This window comes from Euprymna scolopes, chromosome 18 (genome assembly GCF_053919585.1).
Source record: "Euprymna scolopes isolate OS-2025 chromosome 18, ASM5391958v1, whole genome shotgun sequence".
NCBI lineage: Eukaryota > Metazoa > Mollusca > Cephalopoda > Sepiida > Sepiolidae > Euprymna > Euprymna scolopes.
In genome coordinates this window covers 95,448,279-95,472,269 of record NC_136499.1, presented here as the reverse complement: position 1 = coordinate 95,472,269, position 23,991 = coordinate 95,448,279, and the positions used below count along the sequence as shown (strand labels likewise).

Sequence of the window (23,991 nt, the reverse complement as noted above, 5' to 3'; positions counted from 1 at the left end):
ATTGTATTTCACTGGTTTTTTGTATGAAGTTTGTATCACCTTTTAAAAGCCATGCTGGTGTGGCCTGTTCACAACCCAACAATCTGTTAAAGCAACTGCTATAATGGCTATGCAGTGCTGTTAATTATTTAAGCCAGTAATTGGGTAGGTTGTCTATGCCAGGCTTTTTGTAATTCTGGAAGACACCCAACTTTTGTTTTATCATGCCATCTTTAGCTCTGGCATTTCTTGTTTGTTTTCGATGCTTTTTGAGACATTAATGGATACACTGAACATCTGCTTTGTAGTTACCTTCATTTTCAAACAGAGGCATCGAATAATATTCTCGCACTTGCGGCTTTTTTACTGTTATTATGTGCATTATTGACTTATAATAAAATAGTTGAGCATTTGACTTAAACCGCTTATTTTCGGTTTTCATTCTATTCTTGCTTTTCTGTATTCTTTTGTCAAGTAACTAGCATGGGTGCCCAGCGTTGCCCGGGTGTTTGGAGGTGTGTGTTGAGCAAAAAAAAAAAAAAAAAAGTGGTAGTAGAAAGACAAGCTCGACCCCGTACCACGAAAGAGAGAAAGAACGAGGAAAAAACGTGACGTCTTTGCTGTTACGACCACCGCAAAACCAGAAGTGACGTTGGTTGAAATTAAGGCTAGACAATCGAAAAGAGGGGATAACTTTCGAAAATATCGGCGAAAAAAGCGACCCCTCCCTATAGGAAGTGCCCAATTGAGGGTAAAGAAATTAATGTTTTTAGACAATTTTTGGTATTTGTCGTCTGAAGGGTTGATCTTCAAAACGATACTGATCTTGTGAAAATCTGTCGCCTCTGTCGAATGCTTTAGGCAGACATGCAAACATACATACATACATTTATATATTGGTAGCTCAAAATTTTGACCCAAATTGATGAAAATGATTGCCCAATCTCTGAATACCCTTTATGTAAAATTAAAAAAAAGAAAAAAAGAGCTACTCCCCTGTAGAAAACTGCCTAGTTTTAAGTGAAGATATTAATGTTTTTAACAATTTTTTCTATATTTGTCGTCTGAACTTCGGACTTCAAAACGGCACTGATCTTGGTAAAATCCGTCGCCTCTGTCGAAAGTGTTGGACAGCCATTCAAGCATACAAACATACATACATTTATATATTGGTAACTAAAAATTTTCGACTCAAACCGATGAAAAAGCTTGCCCTATCTCTATATACCCTTTATGTAAAATTTCAAATGCTTAGACCAGAAATTGTCTGAGTAATTTGGTAAAGACCGCAAAGGTCAATTTTTTTAACTTTGACCCCTATTATGACCCATTAATATTTATTGTTTTGGGGTCAAATATGTTAGATCCATCTCCAACAGCCAAATTTCCGACAGAAAACCGACCACAAAGATTTTCCCAAATCTCAGTATCCTGTATATAAAATTTTGAGTCTGTATATTTAAAAATGTACAGAGTTATTGCGTAGGGAAATGTACAGACAGACACAGACACTTCCACTTTTATAGATATACTAGCATGAGTGATCGGCGTTGCCCGGGTGTTTGGAGGTGTATGCTTAGCAAAAAAAAAAAAACAACAACAAAAAAAAACGGTCAATTTTTTTTAAAACTTTGACCCCCTATTATGCCCCCTTAACATTTTTTGTTTTGGGCTCAAATCAAGTTATTAAATTACATCCATGTCCAAGGAACCTATATTTAAAATTTCAAGTGTTTAATCACAAAATTGTCGGAGGAGTTTGGTAAAGTTCTCAAAGGTCAAATCGTCGAACTTTGACCCGTTAACAGCCAAACTTCTGGCCGAAAACCGATTACATAAATTTTCCCAAATCTCAATGCCCTGTATATCAAATTTCGAGTCTGTAGACTGAAAATTAACAGAGTTATTGCGTAGGGAAATGTACACAGATAGACACGCAAACAGACACACAGACAGATACACAGACACGTTCACTTTTATAGATATATAGCATGGATTCCCGGCGTTGCCCGGGTGTGTAGAGGGTTATTCTGAGCAAAAAAAGGGTCAATTTTTTTAAACTTTGACCCCTATTATGACCCCTTAACATTTATTGTTTTGGGATCAAATAAAGTTATTAAGTTAGATCCATGTCCAAGGAACCTATATCTAAAATTTCAATTGTTTATACCCAAAATTGTTACCCAACATTGTCGGAGGAGTTTGGTAGAGTTCTCAAAGGTCAAATCGTTGAACTTTGACTTCTTAACAGCCAAATTTCTGGCCGAAAACGGATCACAAAGATTTATTTTTGCGTAGGGAAATATACACAGACAGACACACAGACACGCTAACTTTTATAGATATATAGATTGATAGATAGATTTGTTTAAAAATATATACTAATACATAAATATATATGGAAAAAATTCTGTGTTTACTATAAACTTTTTCGCAAATATTATACAAGCATAAATCATGTAGAATATCTGAATGAATATAATTATACGTAATAGTTAACTAAAGATGATTATCCCATTAGAAAACCGAAGCAACTAATAGGGAATTAATTAAAGTGAATGTTTAAAAGAATATGCAAATTAGCTTGATCGTTTGCTAGTGAATGAAATTCCACAACCAAGATATAAGAAAATTGTATTTTCTTTTTAAATAAATATAAAATAGGGCTTTTAATATGAATATCGATACACACAAAAGAAAATCGAATTTATAGGTGTATAGATAGATAGATGTATAGATAAGAGCCTTCTTTCGATTTCCCTAGTTATCTTTTTAAGGCCCCCCTACGTTTGTGCCATATGTTTCATTAAGCCTGCAGATGGATTTCCACAGACGTCTCGCGTGTGTGTCCGGCTAAATGTAAAAAAACTACAAAACAAAGATTCACATAGTATTTTCTTGATCGGCGTTACTTCGGATGAATAATATCTAAAATTCTAAAACATAATTATTAATTCTTTGAGGTCAACTGAACCAGATGGTGTCAAAGATGGAATCAGTTTTCCAGTTATTTCTAATGTGATCTCTTATATAAAAGAAGATGGTATTGACTTAAGTTATTATTATCATTTTAAATAGATCTGAAAATCCTATTTTAAACGTTAGGGTAACAGATTGACAGATATACAAATGGACGGACAGAGCCTTCTATAGAAATGCTTTGACGCAGCTAAACACTCAGATGAAAGTCAAACAATTTTCGTCGAATTGAAACATCAGTCTGTCTATTCCCCATCTGTACTAATTAGTCAGATATATTTGTCTCGCAATTATTTTATTTGCCTTTTTCGTTTTTTTTTTTAAATTACTTGTTTATTCATACGCAACAAAAATGGCCAACTCAATCTTTTTGCTGTATCTTCGAGATCTATTTTTGAAATGCACTGTCTACTATTTCCAACCTGACACAAGAAATAACATGTCCTTTCCTCAAAACGCCTTAAAGAAACATTTACTCATTCATAGAGTACATCCTCATCTATATATATATATATATATATATATATATATATATATATATATATATATATATATATATATATATATATATTACTGAACTGGTTAATAGTGAAAACTTATAAAAGGTGCTTAATACTATTGCAGAGCAAATATATTTATTTTTATTTTATTGCCGTTTTATCTGTTTAGTTACACATGTTTCCGCTACTGAATCGTATTAACGATCCAGTAATTTCGTCGGACTTCTGTCCAAATCTGACGAAGTTACTGGATCGTTAATACGATTCAGTAGCGGAAACATGTGTAACTAAACAGATAAAACGGTAATAAAATTATATATATATATATATATATATATATATATATAGAGAGAGAGAGAGAGAGAGAGAGAAAATGAAAAGGAACAAACCGTATTATGTGTTCATCAACGTTTCGTCTTTATTTCGAGATTCCTCTGGATGAATCGAAATAAAGACGAAACGTTGATGAACACATAATACGGTTTGTTCCTTTTCATTTTCTCGATTTTGTCGGAATACTATTTCCATTACTTTCATCATGTATATATATATATATATATATATATATATATATATATATATTTCTATATACTCCGTCTGACCAATCGATATTATTAGTAAACTTTTGAACATTTTTGTTAAATATTCGTAGTGTTTTGGTGGCTATAAAAACGACAACGGTAATTAATTAACAATTCTCTCCAAAAGCATCGACGAACAATGCGACAGATGTATTTATCCTGATTCAATTATTTAAGACGCCTACCCCGTCATGGCCGACAGAACGAGAAAATGTAACCGTCGTTGATTAAATAAAGGGTTCCGTTCAAAGTTTCACCTGGATTTCATAGTTCGACTGAAAGATTTCCGAGTTCCACAAGATACACCTAAAGAAGATTGGAGGTTACATCGACCGAAACGTTGTGCAAATCAAATTCAAGATGAAAACTGTAATCCTAACAATCCAATCCATACAAATGTGCAATTATCAGTCAGTCACGATTCTATCGCTGATGATCCGCGGATCGGCTACCACTTCTAACTCAGTATTAACTGTTTCAAGCCAAGTTTATAGTTGAACCCATTCTTTTGCCATGTCGGTAATGATGCTCGCGCAATGAGTTTGTTAATCAGGATTGCAGTTTTGTTGTTTCTGCTGCAAAATTAACTCCCTCTTACAAGTCGTTTTCGTGAAACGTCTGAATTGGCTGGATCATGGTCAAAGAGAACAGTCCATCTAGAAAGCGACCGTATCACGTTCTTTTACAGACTTGGAAAACGCGATGCGTTGGACAACGAAAAACCTGATTAATGAGGGATAAAACTAATCACAAACTCAATCTGTTATCCGCACTGTGTCGACGGAATTAACAGTTGGTACAGCGAAGTGGCTAGAGATCACCCAATCGTTGACTTCCAATCCCCAAGTTTGGTGGATTTATGTGAGAGATGAAGTGTATTTGATTAGAATTCACCCAGAACAGACTCAGCCATTGCAAGTGAATTCTGTTTCCAATACAAGCAAAATTAATGAAAAGTAGAAATAGTAGTAAGGTCTTCTTTTCTTCTTCTTCTTTAACTGATATGTACATATATATACACACACATATATACACATATATATACATATATATATGCATATATATATATATACATATACACATACATATATACATATATATACATATATGCATAACATATGTATGTATGTATATATATATATATATATATATATATATATATATACATAACATACACATGTAAATACAATGTACGGCAATTGTCTGCTTGAATAAAATACCCCAATTATCATCTTTTATTCTTTCATTCAATCTGTTTCACTTGTTACTTCTCTTTCGCAACAGCAGTGAATTAGTAGAATCATTAGTCACTAAAGCTATATGGTTGTTATGAAAACCAGCCATAAAAAAAAACATCGCTCAGCTCCTTACGATTTTTTACGATTTTGAATGCCAATAAATGCATCATAACTTTTGTTTTACTGAAGTTTTTATCACAATTGTTTGAAATCTGGTCGAAAAATGAGTGAGTGGTGAAGCTTTAAAGCAGTTTTAAATGACTAAAACTGCCACTTAACCATATATTCAAACACGGTAGTGTTTGAATGATATATATATATATATATATATATATATATATATATATATATATATATATATAAAGCTGAATGTCTGTGTGTGTATGTGTGTGTGTATGTGTCTGGTCACGAATAGGCTCCTATATGGTTGACTATTTAAAAAGAAAATGATTACATATAATGATAGAAGATGTATTGGGGCACAGAAATGGGTATTTTTGATCTGGCAGAACAGTGGTTCATTAAAATTGTGGGGTCTGCGTTCGCGCCTGGTCCACAAAATATGGAAATAAAAAATTTAAAAATTAAAAACAAACGTTTACAAGTGTTTTTGATATAGATGTACATAAGAATAATTTGATAAGTATCTTTTAACTTAAATAGGGATGGTATAATAAAATTGTGGGGTCTGCGTTCGCGCCTGGCCCCCATAGAATGGAAGTAGGCACAAACTTAATAAAGACTTTTCATATCTATCTGCGTAAGTATACTTTGATAATTATGTTTCAGTTTGAAGAAATATGGTATAATAAAATGATTGGGTGTTCGTTCGCACCTGACCTCCATAGAATGGAAATATGTCACAAAGTTTAATAAGGTTTTTTAATATAGATTCACAGAATATTGTGATAAGTGTTTCAGTGTGAACAGGTATGGTATAATAAATTATGGGGTTTATCTATTTTATTTTTACTTTCATCATATTTTGCTTTGGTTTTGATACCCCTGAGTTCGAAGCCATCTCATTACAACCCTTCCTTTTCATAACCTATAATACTTTCATAAATCAGAGTCCATTTTCTGTAGGCTTTTTTGAACCCAGTCAACGACGGGTACTTTTGCTAGTATATATATATATATATATATATATATATATATATATATATATATATATATATGGTAGCTTTCTCCAGTCTGTAGAAACTATGAATACCCACTTTAAGGGTACCTGCTCGTGGAATTATTGTGGCAAAATGTATATATTTCTGGAATTTTTGTGGCAAGAACTATATATATATATATATATATATATATATATATATATATATATATATATATATATATATATATATATATACATATACATATATATATATATATACATATATATATATATATGGCCAGAATATCATATAATGATTAGATCACTCTGACAGACGTTAAAAACTTTTAAAAGAATAAATGTTTAAATTTCAACAATACTTCTCGTGGTTAATGATGTCCGAATGGATTTGGTCCTAGCTAATGGCTTCGTTGCCGAGTTCGAATCTCTCGACAGGTATTAATCGTGACACTCTGCACTGATGATTCCGGAAAGGATGAAACACTAGTGCCTGTAGGTATTTATAATTATGATTGTAAATAATTATGTCAGTCCCTTTTAAGAAACTCGATTCTTATCGTTGAGCATTTCCAATTGAAATAAAGTCGATCAGTTTAAATCGCATGCAAAAATCATCATATTATGACCGGTCCACTCTAACAAACGTTAAAAACAACTAAAAGTAAATATTTAAATTTCAACAGAATTTCTTGCGATTAACGTGGCCGAATAGATTTGATCCTTGCTAATGGGCTCAGAGATAGCTTCGTTGTTCGGTTCGACACTCTCGATCAGTATTAACCGTGACACCCTGCACTGATTATTCCCGAAAGGATGAGACACGTGTCTATAGGTATTTATAATTATAATTGTTGTATATATATATATATATATATATATATATATATATATATATATATATATATAAATTAAATGTGTCAATTTTCAAAGTCATTAATATAACTAAATTGTCAGCTTATTTTAACAGATATTATTTGAAATATCTTATATTATGAAAATAGTTATTGTGCAATTTAAAATAATGATTTGAAACTTTTAAAATTGATACCTAATTTTCTACAGCATGTTTTCGAGAAATAATCTACCAATTACTGAAAAACCGCATTGAATTCGGAACTTTTTATTTAAGAAAATATTACGTTAGCTTTCCAGAGATGATTGAATGATAAGGAATTTTCTTCCACGAGATGAACACAAACAAAAGAGAGTTATAGCGAAAACGACACTTTTTAACGAGTGATTTGATCTTTGTAAGAGGTTGAAACTGAGTTGAGTCAAAAACGACACACGGTGCAAAATGCGTTGCCTGAAGAACTTTTGGCAATTCCTCTTAGTATACAGTTCAAAAGGTTAACATTGTGTCAGGAAAATACATGGAATTTGACTTTTCTAAAGTAATTGCTATTACAGAATATCAGTAGAATCTCGATTGACCTCATGGTTCGACCAAAATAATGGGTTATATCCGATGCAGACTGAACTGTGCTTAAAGCGTGATGATATGAACGGGAATAGTCGACAAAACCATTATTGGATCATTCAAGGTCAGTGATGTAGTTGAATCTATCAATGCTAACAATTGCGATTTCATGCACAATACATGAATTAAACAGTATGTGTCCGCATATAGATTGATATTGATAATATGATTTATAAAACTCACTATGTTTGTCTGTCTGTCTTCATTTTTTCAAATTCCATCCACTCCGCGTTGAAAGGTTGCAGAGCGGAGTGAGGCGGCTCAAATGATTGCATTTTTGTGGGTCTTTAGCCGCTTAAAATAGTTGCTTAAGGGTAAAAAATGAAAGAAGTTACACTGTAGCAAACGTACTGCGTAAGTATTATCAGCTATGGCGTCTACTCGCGAATGAGTCGATTGACCAGGCGTGTCCTGGCACATAAAAGTATATAATGTAAATTTTCAACGCTTTCAGAATAGTTGCCCTGTGGTTAGCACGAACGTCTATTAACAGTAAAATTGATGTTTCGGTTAATTCTTTTTCTTAGTTTCTTCATTTTTTTTTACATTCACTCATTTTTGGCTTCATAATATTATTATGTAAAAATTTAAAATATCTGATGTACATACCCATAACAGAACACAAATGTTATATTCCAAAAAAGTCAGGCAAATTTATCAAGTAGTATTTTTTTATATACAGAAAATCATATTTTACGATTTTCAACGATTTTAAGAGTAAATCGAAATTTTTCATGAAATTCCTATTTCAGTTACGTAAATTCTTTTAATTTGTATTACGTAGTAACACAAGTAAAATGCTTTTTTTATTAAATATTTTTTCAATTTGTGCGATACAAAAAACGATTCGAAAACTTGGATTATAAACAATGAATATCAAAATTAATTTATTTATAAACCTTACTATGTCTGTCTGTCTGTCTGTCTGTCTGGCACCATTATATTTTTGCCTTCGGTTTCGATTTTAGATGAATTCACATATTAATTGCCGGTCGTCTTGAGGTAGAATGACATCTTATGATGTCAATAATAACTTTGTGACTAGATTCGAATATCCCGATTATCAAAAATTATCACTTCTTATACTGCAGATTGCGTAAGATTGCTATACTTAAAAAATATATGTTAGTATTTAAAAAAGATATTGTAATTATATATATATATATATATATATATATATATATATATATATGTGGTGGAACAATAAAATCGTCGCCCTAAGAAAGATGTTGCAGACCACTTACTAGTTGGCCAATTTTATACAAACCCAAAGAGCGACAGGTGCCTTCTATCATGCCTGAAAGTGAGACAATGTTCCATGAGCGAGATCGAGATGCGCCGCTGTACAACTCATACTCCCCACCGAAGTTATTACAACAGGACCATTGCCAGCATCCCCAAAATGCAAATCCGGACTGTTCAACGCTTGAGATCACAGCTCAACGAAGATTCCGGCCACGGTTATGTTCTTTGGTTTGGTTTCAAGTGAAGGCCACATCATGCCACCTTACCTACCCGAAAGAGTACCTGGATGTGCTGGAGTGTGTGGCGATCCCTTGGTGCAATCAGGTTGCCGCTGGCAGACCCTGGGTACGGCAGCAGAATTCAGCGCCAGCCCACAAGTCCAAAAAGATCCAGGCTTTTCTTCAGAAAGAGTGCTACGACTTTGTAGCTTTCTCTCACTGGACCCCCTTCTCCTCTTAGCTCAACACGTTGGACTACGTCATACGCCGAGAACATCATCAACATGACCCCCAACAACACGAAAGCCAGCCTGATCGCCGCCATTTGCCAAGTATTCGCCGAGCTCCCACCGTCTCTTGTGGAAAAGGCACGCTCGCAGTTCCGGACTCGTATCGAAGCGGTGGTCGAGGCTTAAGACGGTTACATTTAATAGATGTCAGCTCTACTGCATAATAAAGTTTCCTGGATTACTTTTTTTCAATAAAATATTTTAAAATAAAACTGTAGTGTTGTTTTATTTCGGGGGACAAATTTATCGTTCTACCCTGGATAAATGAAACTTCATTTTTATTTCCGATATAAAGGAATATTCGATAGATGAAATCAATCTGGATGTTTTTCATTCAATCAAGATTATGAAAAGAAATAAAATAATATAGAACAACCAAAATAAATAAATCATGACATGAAAAAATAGAACGAATTGTATTCTCATTTCTAACATAAAACCGATACTTTGTCAATGTCTATTAAATAGAGAAAGAGAGAGAGAGAGAGAGAGAGAGAGAGAGAGAGAGAGAAAGGGAGTAGATAGATAGATTGATAGATAGATAGATAGAGAGAGAGAGAAAGAGAGAGAGAAAGAGAGGGAAAGGGATTAGATAGATAGATAGATTGATAGATAGATAGATAGATAGAAAGAGAGAGAAAACGAGAGAGAGAGAGAGAGAGAGAGAGAGAGAGAGAGAGAGAGAGAGAGAGAGAGAGAGGAGTGAATGAGGAGAAGAGGGGAAGATACATAGAGAAAGCGAAGGTAAATGGCGGAACAAGGAAGTCTAATGATGCTGGCCATTAATTTTTACGGCCATCGGCGATTAAATCATGAGAGGAAGGAAAGTTCAATCCTGTGATTTGAGAAGCCGCACATTTTATCTGTCCGTTAACAAAAAAAAAAAAAAAAAAAAAAATAAATAAAAAAAAAAAAAAATAAAAAATAAAAATAAAAATGAAAAAAAAAAAAGAACCATAAAAAATAAACAAAACAAAAATAATCTTGTAAATATTTTGAATGGCAGTTATGAAAAGTTTCTTTTATCTGCAGCTTCTATTTAATGTGTGTATACGTATATGGATTCGTGCATGTGTATATTTCTATTAGGAATAATATCCTTTGGTCTTTTGTATGCATATTCGAGTCGTCCCTTTGATGAAAAAAGAAACACAACTGTTATTTCTAATTATATATATTATCATAATTGGCTGCTTTTTATTTTTCAGCACAATCGCTCTAAATACAAACACTATAAAGGTTACTGGGTTCGCGCGTTTGTACTCAATGACTGCGAAATCGTATAAAACAGTTCTCGCTGGCCCTTTACACCTGCAGCCAAATAATATCCATCTCTTAACCGTGTAATGTTTGATATTAAGCAGTCAACTCACTCGGTATCTGGTTCGGTTGCTTGAGAAATAATCGGAAATGGAAACCACTGAAGGGTTAGCTGACTTTCACTTGGTGATCGAAGTTTATAAATTACGTAGGCGTAAAACGCATATGGCTTTGTAATAGATTTACTGACGTGTATTTAGCAGCAACCGTATGAAACGTTTGCAAATGACCTTGCCTGTGCGCGAGTTGACGTAACAGCGGAGGAAAAGAAGAAACAGAAAAACACAGAGGAAAAAAAAGGACAGATGTATGCGGCGACAGTGAGGCACCACGTGGTGAGAAGTTCGGCAAGGCGTGCTGGCGTGAGATGAACGTGTGGCCACGTGGGCGGCGAGAGCGTTTTCGGAATGAAACTCGTGTTTGACACGGCAGAATTTTGTTAATTACAATACGAACTATGAGACTTATAAAACAAAATACAAAAATTTGTGTGATTTTAAAAACGTTTCGGTCGATCTAACCTCCGACCTTTTTCAGGTGTATCTCGTCGAACTCGAGAATGTTTTTGTCGAACTCGGGAATTTGGACGGAATTTCAAGCGGAACCCTCTATCTACTTCACGAGGGGTAGCGTGCTCTTGTTCCGTCAGCCCTGACTGGATAGGGGTGCTAAGGAATTCGCAATTGTATTTTTCGGTCGCTCACACTGAGGATTGAACTTATTTTATTTCTAGTTCTTAGTGTCACTATGTATTACTAATTATTGCTATATATTAACGTATATCTATATACATATATTAATGTTTTTACTTATTACTTGTATGTATTATCTATTGTTTATAATTACTGGTTGCCATATCGTATTGGATTCTATACTAGATCTACTTAGAAGTTGATTATTCCCCAGCATATGTGCTGCTTCTTTAAGTCGTCTTACTCTCCATCGTTCTTCTCTGTCCATAATTTTAGTTCGTCCCATAATGATAGATGTTTCCCTTTTCTTTCCATACATGGTCAGCTATACCTGACTTTTCAGTCTCTCCACGTACTACGGCTTTTTGATGGTCTTCTGACTGTACTTTCAGTGGACGATACGTTTCACCTTTGTATGGTTTTCCGCATGTACATGGGATTTCATATACACAGTTCTTAGTCAGTTTTTTTTGTATGGAGACCTAACTCTCACAAGCTGTTTTCGGAGAGTTGAATCACTCCTGAATCATGATTAAGAACTGTGTATATAAAATTCCATGTAAATGTGAAAAACTATACAAAGGTGAGACGTGTCGTCCACTGAAAGCACAGTTATCATGAATAAATGCGTTTTTATTTCAAGTTAAAAAACTAAGTCGAATTTCTTTCCTATTGTGTTTCATTGCGACTATCTCGGACACAACGTATTGGGTCAAAGTAACGACCTCGCATGACACAAAGAGACGGTGTGATAGAAAAAGGATTTAAGAGTTTGGGCGTGTCTAAACATTTTTTGTAAGATAATTAATTATGATTTCTGATTTTGACCCCTGACTCTCTATCTATCGATCTATCTTCTTTTCTCGTACTGGTCAATGATTTGGAAAGAAAATCACGTTAAATAGTTAAACGTTGTCTTTATTCATTTTGTGTCGAGTTAGTTTGTTTTTAAGGTATTAAAATATCATTCGGATTACTGTTCTCACCTTAAGTGTTATTTTCACACCGTTTCGGCCGATGTTATCTCCAACCTTCCTCAGTGAATTTTAGTAAATGAGGATAGATAATTCGTATTATTCTGACTACTGTTATCACCCTGAGTATAGTTTTCACAACATTTCAGCCGATGTAACCTCCGCCTTCTTTCAGGTGTAGGTTGCCGAACTCGATAATTTTTCTGTCGAACTCGGGAATCTACACGGAATTTTAAACAGAACCGTTTTTTTTAACCCACAGAGGTAGCATGCATTTGTTTCGTTAACCATGGTCGGGAAGAAGCATGCTACCTTCGTAGATTAAATAAAGGGTTCCGTTCGAAAGAAGGGCGGAGGTTACATCGGCCGAAATATTCAAGATGAGAACAGTAGTCCAAATAATCAAAATAGCACCAATTATCAAACCTCATTAAAAAATAAGAAATAATTAGAATAATGAGCTTTAATTACACGACAACATCACCTAAGTCTGGAAAAATCATCGCGTAAACATTTACAGGAGAAATGTCTAACGACCAAGATGTGACTAGCTAGAATAAACTTGGTTTTAGTAGTGATTACGGCAGCTGGGTTGTTGGATGATTGACAAAAGGTCTAGAACGCAAAGTACATGGGATCAGTTTGGCGATTAATGAGTGCTATGTTGCCGCTGAGACATCACCATGATGATTAGGAATCGTAGAAATTGGAGAGAATTTGATTATTTAAGAGAACGGTCCAACAATAACTTATTTGAATTGGAACACAGTACTACGGGTCTGATTACTGTATACTATAATAGACTTTGTTACTCTGTTATAGTAAGTCGGGAGGTTTTGTTTTATAGATGGATAATTCTATCTAAGACACTGCACTCATAGAGGTTTCATTATGTTTTAAGTGGCGAGAAAGAGAAAAGGAAAGAAAGAAAGAGAAAGATGAAGAGAAGGAAATTATTGATTAGTTTTTATAAATAAATGAGTTTTTAATTAATTTAAAGTCTCTTCTTTAACTTTTTTCGGGGAATTAAAAATATCATTACGAATTTATTAATCTGTATGGATGACATTCGAAGGCTCCACGGCATAGCACCGATTAAAAACAATATGTAAAAATGGCGGTTTTATATGTTTTAGACATTGTTATGTTGTGGGCTTGTACATAAATGAATGTGTATAATGTGAGCGTTCCTTCACGGTGCATGACAAATCTTTAGTATCTGTTCAACGGGTATATATATATATATATATATATATATATATATATATATATATATATATATATATATATATATATATATATAAGAGCAAATAGTTAATAAGACATGTTAAAACACTTTGAAAAAGAGTTAAAGCATATTTAATCTGAAAAGGAAACACTTAATAAGTGGATAGTCCTTAATCCGCGGAGTTTCGAAGAAATACTTTCCTTCTCATCAGAGGGTAGGAATTAGCAAAATGGGGGATCGGATTTTGCATACAAAAGTATTTGATGAAACTGCAAGTAAGTCAAAGATCTTACTTGATAATAAAACGTGAAGCAGAGGGAATATGGTGAAGAAAAAAGTGATTTTAAGTGAATGGATAGTCTGGTGAAAGGTAAATTATTCAATGACGGTAAAGTCCAAAAATATAAATCCAAGAAAGTTAATTGAATTTCCATTCCCACAAGTAAAATCCAAGGAAATCACGTAATTGGAAGATGGTCCAAAATAATCCAAAAGGCCGAAATCCATGGAATAATTCACAAATATGTACAAGGAAAAGGGGGAAAAATTCCAATAATATTAATAAAAGAAAAATAAGATATGCGTTTGACACGGCTGCCGAGACAAAATGTAATTAAGAAAAATCAGTGAAGAAAAAGAGAAAAAATCAGTGAAGAAGAAGAGCAAAAATACGTAGTTTGTCGTGTGTGATATAGTGTGATCGTCTCTAAGATGTTGAGTGTATATAATATTTATGACAGGACATATAACACAAGGACAATACCAGAGACGAAACACAGTTTCCCGGGAATTTAACATCGCGAAAACATACCTGGTCCATCTTGATCTTGTTTTGACGGTCCTGGAACAGCTGCAAGAAAACTCATCACAAAGACACCAGGAGTCTCGTTTGTATTTTCAGCAACTTTATTCCGCCTGTTTCCCCATTCAAATATTGCACCTTTTTAATATCGACATCTTATCTACAATGAACCGACAACTTCCTCGTGTCAAGTCATTATCGACCGGTGGCCAGTCCTGCGAGATCGACAGGAAGCAACCGAGACAAAAGTCGATGATTAGATGGGCAGACAATGCCTACAAAATAGTCTGCTTAAACCGGCCTTCAAGAGAACTAAGTCAATGATCGTGCCAGGTAGATACAAATATCAATTATTGTGGAACCCGCCTTAGTTCGATATTAACATCATAGAATAAAACGGCAAAGAACAATCATCTGTATTTATTTTGTTATATTGTCTTTTGTATTTAGTAGCACCCGTTCTGGCGCGAGGCAAGGCGTCAAATGAGTTGTGGGGATTGTTATATTAGATGCTTCTTAAAAATACAATATAGCATATATCGCCTTAACTTAATTTCAGTTTTAGCCATCTGTATTTATTTTTTAAGTAAAAATTTTATTAATTGTATTTTTCCTTTTTTTTTTATGAAACAATGATAATCTATACGGTGTGAACCGGAATATTTATTTGGTTAAAACCATTCAAAACTAAATTAAAAAAAAAAGCTCGAGAGACCCAGATGAAGATGTGCGCATTACTATGCGATTGTCTACGAAAAAAACATGAGGTCAATCTTCTTTAAAACTGTAACAAGCGGCGCAACATGCTAAACAGACTTCTACAAAAGTCGAAGCAATGGAAGTCTCAATTATTTAACAATCACTTGTTAAATCTCTATTTAAAACGTTTAGCTGAGACTAGAAAAAGCCCCATTCCTTTTCCTTATTAGGATTAGATTTATCCTCTATGGGGAACATTGGTACTAGTACCAGATAGTGTCACGGTTGCGCTATTTGGTATTTTTATTTACTATGGTATCGCAGTTTTCTAACGGTTTCAATCGTTGTTTCTTAGCAAGACATTCAAATGCAAACAGACAATGTCTGCAAGGATTTCTTTTCCCATAAATAATAATAAAAAAAAAAACCCACATATGGACAAAAACACACACATACTTCATTTGTAAATAAAGAGATAGAATTAGGCATGGAATCAGCCTGACCGATACGCGCATGCTATTCGCACTGGCATAACATTTACTCAATATAGTTCAATAATATAGTTTACCATGAAAACTACTAGCCTGGGTACCTGGCGTTACCCGGGTGTTTGTAGGTGTGTGTTGAGCAAAAAAAAAAAAAGTGGTAGTAGGCAGGCAGGCTTGAACCCGTGAATCGAAGGAGGAAAAGAAAGTAAAAAAAAAACCTCAAAAACAAAAAGCAAAAAAATAAAAAAAACGTGACACATTAGCTGTTGTACACATCGCCAAACCGGAAGTGACGTAGGTTTAAACTAAGGCTAGACAATCGAAAAGAGGCGATGACTTTTGAAAATATCGGCTAAAAAGGCGACACCTCTCTGTGGAAAAGTGCCCAGTTGAGGGTAAAGAAATTAATGTTTTTGGTCAATTTTTTTATATTTGTCGTCCGTAGGGTCAGTCTTCAAAACAATACCAATCTAGTGAAAATCTAATGCCTCTGTCGGAAGTTTTTTCGAGACATAACTGCATACATACATACATACATACATACATACATACATACATACATACATACATACATACATACATGAAGATTGCAACGTCTTGTCAGACGAGTGCCACTCTCTCAGTCACTAAAGTTCATGAGCCCGAAGATAACCTTTTTTTTAGTCCTGCCAGCGAATTCACACGCACAAGCAGACATGACATTAAAGACGGTCCTTGGCATACATACATACATATATATACATATACACACATACATACACATATATACCCATAAACATACACACATGCACACATCCATACATCCATACACAATACATATAACTCATAATACAAACATATACATACACACATGCACACACATATACATACATATGCATACACATACATACAATCATATACAAATACATACACACATATACATACATATTTACATACATATACGTACACATGTATGCACATATACATACATACACATAAAGTTACCTACATATACCTACACATACATATATATGCACCTATACGCATACATATATATGCATATATACATATACCTATACATACATACACACAAATATATATATATACGTATATACATACAAACACACATAAACATATATACACAAAAATAAATAAATAAATAAATAAATAAATAAAGATATATACACACATACTTATATACATACGTATACAAATAGGTATACATACACATACATACGCTAGTACATATATTAACATACATACATACATACATACATACATACACACACATATGCATATATAGAATGATGGCAGATCAATTATTACATGCTTCCAGTATTTCAGGGCTACACACATGACACTTTTTCCATCGCCACGGACAATTCTTATAGACAAATGCCTGAGGAAGTATCTATACAAAGATGATGTTACAGAGTTTTAGCTTTGTACGACAGCTAAGTCTCTCTCTCGGTTCAAAATGTTGAGATCCAGCAACAAGCATGAGCAAGATAGCCAGCGACAAATCAAACTGCATACCAGCTTAATGCGGGTACTGGTCTCCCGCTTTATGTTTTTTTTTTAAATCAGAGATTTGCTTCACCCAGAGGGGTTGCTTTAACAGGGCTTTTGGGAGTCCTCTCCACCCCACACACATATCGAAATAAAGATATACACGTACACATACAAGCATGCATACAAACAGATGCACGCAAACATACATACGCAACGACAAACACACATGATAACATGCACATACACACATACATTCATACATACACGCATGTACATACATATGCACACACACGTACATATACACGTACATGTAGAATATACACGAAGGAGCATTTATGATGACGATGATGATGGTTATTACGAATAGGTTTATTCAACATGAATAAAAGAGTAAAACAATCCCAAATACACAGAACATAAAATAGAGAGACGTTCGCTTCGCCGGTAGTACAGCTTTTAAAATGAACATGCGTTCATAACGGCACAAATCCTCAACGTTCATGACGACGACGATGATGGTTATTACGAATAGGTGAATTCAACATGAATAAAAGAGTAAAACAATCCCAAATACACAGAACATAGAATAGAGAGACGTTCGCTTCGCCGGTAGTACAGCTTTTAAAATGAACATGCGTTCATAACGGCACAAATCCTCAACGTTCATGACGACGACGATGATGGTTATTACGAATAGGTGAATTCAACATGAATAAAAGAGTAAAACAATCCCAAATACACAGAACATAGAATAGACAGACGTTCGTTTCGCCGGTAGTACAGCTTTTTAAATGAACACGCGTTCGTAACGGCGCAAATCCTCAACGTTCATGACGACGACGATGATGGTTGTTACGAATAGGTAAATTCAACACGAATAAAAAAAATATATACATACATACATACATACATACATACATGATGATTGCAATGTCTTGTCAGACCAGTACCACTCCCTCAGACACTTAATGTCTATGAGCCCCAAAATGACTTTTTTTTAAAGTCCTACTGGTGAATTCACGCGCTCAAGTAGGCATGATACTGAAGACGGTCATTGAGATAAATTATTACATACTTCCAGCATTTCAAACCTCCACGCGTCACAACTTTTCCATCGCCACAGGACCATTTTTATAGACAAATGCCTGAGGGAGTATCTATACACAGATGATGTTACAGAGTCTTAGCTTTGTACGACAGCTAAGTCTCTCTCTCGGTTCAAAATGTTGAGATCCAGCAACAAACAAGAGCAAGATAGCCAGCAACAAGTTAAACTGCAGACCAGCTTAATGCGGGTACTGGTCTCCCGCTTTATGATTTTTAAAATCAGAGATTTGCTTCTCCTAGAAAGGTTTCCTTCACCACGGCTTACCGGAGCCCTCTCCACCCCAATATACACATGCATACATACAAATATACACGGTGCTAGTTGGCCATTGACTCCGAAAACGGGTTCATACATACATACATACATACATACATACATACATTTAAACAGACTGGTCAGATTTATATTTTAGAAGATGGTGAATTATAAAAAGAGATCTTCACGCCTCAACACGTACACACGCTGCGGTTCGAACTCACGACTCCAAATACCCCCCTCCCCTTTCTCTAGAAGATGGCTGTTTTATCTAAGCTGACAAAATCTCATTATCACATGAATAACGACATTTCATGTTCGCGAAATGCACAATCACACGCTGCCGGCATTTTCGTTTTCTTTATCTAATGTTAAGTCACGAAACAGGAGAAAACCTTTCCAATTGCACGCTCTCTGAAACTACATCAGATAGAATATTTGATGAAAACTTTATATTATTATGGATTAAGTAAACTTGGTATGGATCTGTCAGTTCTGACCAACGACATAGCAGCCTCATCCGAAAAAAATAGCTGCTAAGACGTCAAAATTTGATGTAATTGGAACTTTCCAAGTGTAAATGAACTTAACGTGCTTCTCTACACATGCGCAAATATATATCTATACGTTAATGTCGGTGAACTTATTGCGTTTCGGAATCCATCTGATGATAGCATAAATTATATTGGTCGCTGGATCGCTAGATGTTTTAACGTCTTTCCTGCTGCAGTGTGAAAACGTTCTTTTTGCGTTTTCAAATTCTCTTTTTCTTAACTACCTTTTTGAAATTTCGGTAGACCGACTTTATTTCACTTCTAAAGTGCTCAATGATAAGAAACACGTTATATATATATATATATATATATATATATATATATATATATATATATTAAAAAACTGATAGCACCCAAATCATATATTTTTTTTACTACATTTAACTAAAAATTCAATAGAATGTACGCGAGATAACCACAACTCTCCTTTTCGCATAAACCTGATTAATTCTCACGAGAATGAAACGCGGAATATTCTGTGTAGCTTGATTGCCATATATATTTTTTATAAATTACTACCTAGCTCTACCTATGTATTGATCACTGTTGAAGTAAATATTTAAAGTTTAAGCATAAAAGTATACTTTCGTATATTAATTTATGTGATTAAACGAAGTAGTCATGTACACACACACACACACATATATCTATATATATATATATATATATATAGATGTACATATATATATAGTCATGTACATATATATATAGTCATGTACATATATATATAATGTATATTGTACATTACACACATATATACGTGTGTGTGTAATGTATATATACATACATACATATATATATATATAATGTATATTGTAAACTCCAACTTAATTTATCAACATCTACAAAGACATAAGTATCCTTTTCTGATGGAAGATACATTCTAGTAAATAACATTAAAATAATACATTTCGAAACAAATTAAAAAACATAAAAACTACTGGAAGCCATCCTCAACAAAACCCCACAACCTATAATTGTTATAATTTTGTATGAAACAAATTACTATGTTTTAAACATGTTTAAATTAATACAATTTTATCATGTGACGCTAATTCTGGCGCCAGGGAATTTTGATTGTTAACATCTTTCCTGCTACAATGTGAAAACGTTCTTTTTGGCGTTTTCAAATTCTTTTTCTCAACTACGTTTTCGAAATTCTATTATTTTCTACAGTTTTTTTTTTGTTCATTTGCTCTGATGATCATTCGACGAAGAATCGAAAACGTTTCTAATACATAGGGAACATAACTGATTTTTCAAGAAGTTTATCCTAAGTTTTGTTACCTTAAGCGGAATTGACAGCTTGAACTATTCTCGTGTCTTGATGTTAGTCTGTCACCGGTTATACTTCCCAATGATGCGATTATTCATTTAAACACCCACCTGAACCATTTTGCTTACATTCTTTTGTATAAGGTTGGTGCAAAAACCATATCGTTTTCTCACATGTTAATTTTTACATATGATTTCTGAATTAATTGTTTGATATACATATAGCCATGTTGCATATCATATTGAAGCGCCCTTTTCGCTCTATCGAATCGTGCTATTCTTTACCGTTTTCAATTTCTTCATTCAATTATTTGCAGGTTTGTTGACAGCATGGACAAAATTCAAATCCGCACGATTTTCTTGCTCTAGATCAAAATAGGCCGAAAAACTGCCGAGACAGCTCGTGATATCAATGATGCGTTTAGCTTAAGAACCACTAACGAACGCGTGGCACACCGGTTCAAGAAATTTCGACAAGGGTGACGAGAGCCTGAACAATTGTCGTTTTGAAGTGTCTTCTACGCTCCTTCTGCGTAACAAAAATGACCCATTTCTCAAGCGGATTGTAACGTGTGATGAGAAGTGGATCCTCTCCGACAACTGGCGTCGTTCGGCACAGTACTTGAATGCTGGCGAAGCTCCACAACTTACCGAAGCCGAAATTGCACCAAAAAAAGGTTATGGTAACTGTTTGATGGTCTGCAGCCGGTCTCATCCATCACAGCTTCTTGAATCCGGGCGAAACGATTACGGCGAAGTGTTGCCGACAAATTGACGAAATGCACCAGAAGCTCCAACGTATGTGCCCGAGATTAGTCAATATGAAGGGACCAATTCTCTCCCATGACAACGCTCGCTCGCATATTGCTCAACTGACCCTGCAGAAGCTTAACGAATTGGGCTACGAGACTCTGCCTCATCCGCCATATTCACCAGACCTCTCGCCAACCAATTTTTCAAACATCTCGACAACTTCCTGCGCAAAAAATGCTTCAAAGGCCTAGATGATGCCGAATCAGCCTTTAATGACTTCGTCGTTTTTAGAACTCTGGATTTCTGTGCTAATGGGATTCTCGTTGGCAAAAATGTGTTGATTCTAATGGTTCTTATTTCGATTAATAAAGTTTTTATGAAAGGAATTGAACGTCAAAAACGGGATTATTTTTGCACCAACCTAATATTTCCAAATAGTCACCTATTTAAGTATTGACCAGGTCCAAGTTTCTTAACTATGAAAAACTAACAGGTATCTGTGTATTAAGGCAACTACAACCGGGCTCCTCCTCCTCCTCCTCCTCCTCCTCCTCCTCCTCCTCCTCCTACTACTACTACTACTACTACTACTACCACCACCAACTGTAGGAGTATCAAGAAAATGAGGAAAAATAATTGGGAAATTGTGATATAATGTGAAGTGAATAAAGTCTTTCTGCCAAACTCACAAATTGCTACGTAATTGTCGTCTGCCAGAGTAGACAGTTACGCATCAATGGCAATACGTTTTGTTAAAAAGCTAACAAAGTAAAGGAATTCTTCTAATGCCAAAAGTTAATAGAGATAAGAAAGTCGACCATAAGTTTACTTCTGGTAGCCTCCCTTACATTTCTCTTCACTCTCCACATTTTGTATTCATGACAAATTGGAAAGAATTGCTTTGCTTTTTTGGGGGGAAGACGGTCGCAATCTATCTAGTTAACACTTGTGCCATTTTTTAGCTCCTTACATCAAATGGCTTCATGCATTGTCAGATCGAACTCCATAAAAAAAGCAATACACGCGTATTAGTTCAAAAACTATTGGGCAGAACTGATCCAAATCTTGCAGGAAGTATCATTGAAATGTCTAGTGGTTTATAGACGGATAAGATGTTTGAATTACAAGGTGTGACACCACCACAACAACAACTACTACCACTACTACTACTATTACTACTACCATTACAACAGCAACTACCACTACTGCTGCTACTACTACTACTACTACTACTACTACTACTTCAGTGCTTTCTACTGAAGCACTAAACTATTTTAAATTTAATTAAGCCAATTTGAATACTGCAAAATATATTGGCACGGAACAGCATCAATTTTAGAATGGTTATCTCATTTAATCGCGTCGGAAACATGATTGTTCATAGTACAGACGTGATAATTCATATTTGAGTACGGGAAAAATAACTCCGAAGAAAGACAAAGTGCATATCGACAAAAATATAGTCAACAACCAACTAAATAAAAAGAGTGAGGGCAATAATACACAGAAATAAAAAAAAGAAACCAATGAACATACAAATATCGTCCTTCGCCTTTCTTCTCAATATCATCTTGTTCAAATAGCACACAGTTCGATGGTTCCTGTTCAATATTGGATATACTAATAAAAATAATACGATTAAAACATTTCGCATATGGACTAGAAAATAAAAGCCTATTTAATAAATGATCAGAATTATCCCCTACTGGTTTCATAGTCGTGTTATTTTGCATTTTCGGTCTCAATACTACTACTACTACTACTACTACTACTACTACTACTAATAATAATAATAATGATAAAACGAGTCTTTATCTTGCGTCGGTGCAGTTTTCTAACGGTTTGAATCGCTGTTTCTTAGCAAGACTTTTAAATCCCAACGGATATTTTCTGCTAGGATTTCTTTTTCCCACAAATATGGATAAATACATAGGTATATCCTAGATGCAAACTAGAACTATCCGGCGTTATTAGGAGTGAAAGTGTAATATTTCTATTACAACTGCTATCTTTTCCTTATCTTTCCATATCTCCCCCCTTTTCCGGCTTAAACATTCGTCTTCCTATCCCATATTTCTCATTTGCCCGTCCCATTCCTCTCTCTAAACATACACACATACACGCACTAATAACTCATTATTTCATAGATCCTCAAGGAATGAGCAGACATAAAGGAATTAACTGTTTGATTAAAAAATTATCCATTAACCCTTATCCTCAAGTGGTTTTCGGGCCTTGATAAAAGGTAACCCCCAAGTAAAAAAAAAAGTTGTTTGAAAGCCGCACCCTCCTTCACGGATTCTGCGCCAGTTTAGGATCGAAGGATGGATATTTTTTGTAAACTTTAGATATTATTGATCTGGGATAACGCTTATCAAAAAATGCTATCTTTGTGGGCATTCGGTTCATCGTTGTCGGACATACAAACATACAAACATACATAACAACTACCACCCTTTATATTATGGATTCACTATAGTTGAAAATAAGTAATTTAAGTAACTCTGTTCATTCGTCTCTTTTGCAGCTCGTACATTTTGTTGTGTCATGGAACATTGTATTTAATATTTAAGATTCATTTTTCTAAGTTACTTTGCTTATGCGCATTGTCATGCATTTTGCCCGCTACTATGCACCTCTTTACAAAACAGCCACAGCAAGAACTCGTCACACTACAACTTCTCTCAATAGTTATACTCTCCCTCTCCCCCTAAAACTT

The 23,991-nt window shown here is 34.5% G+C and overlaps 1 protein-coding gene across 3 annotated transcripts in view; it reads right to left on the bottom strand.

Moving 5' to 3' along the window:
- The window catches only part of LOC145297688 (metabotropic glycine receptor-like), a 1,009,734-nt gene that overhangs the window by 253,669 nt on the left and 732,074 nt on the right, over window positions 1-23,991 (bottom strand). The gene's annotated exons all lie outside the window — the stretch shown is intronic.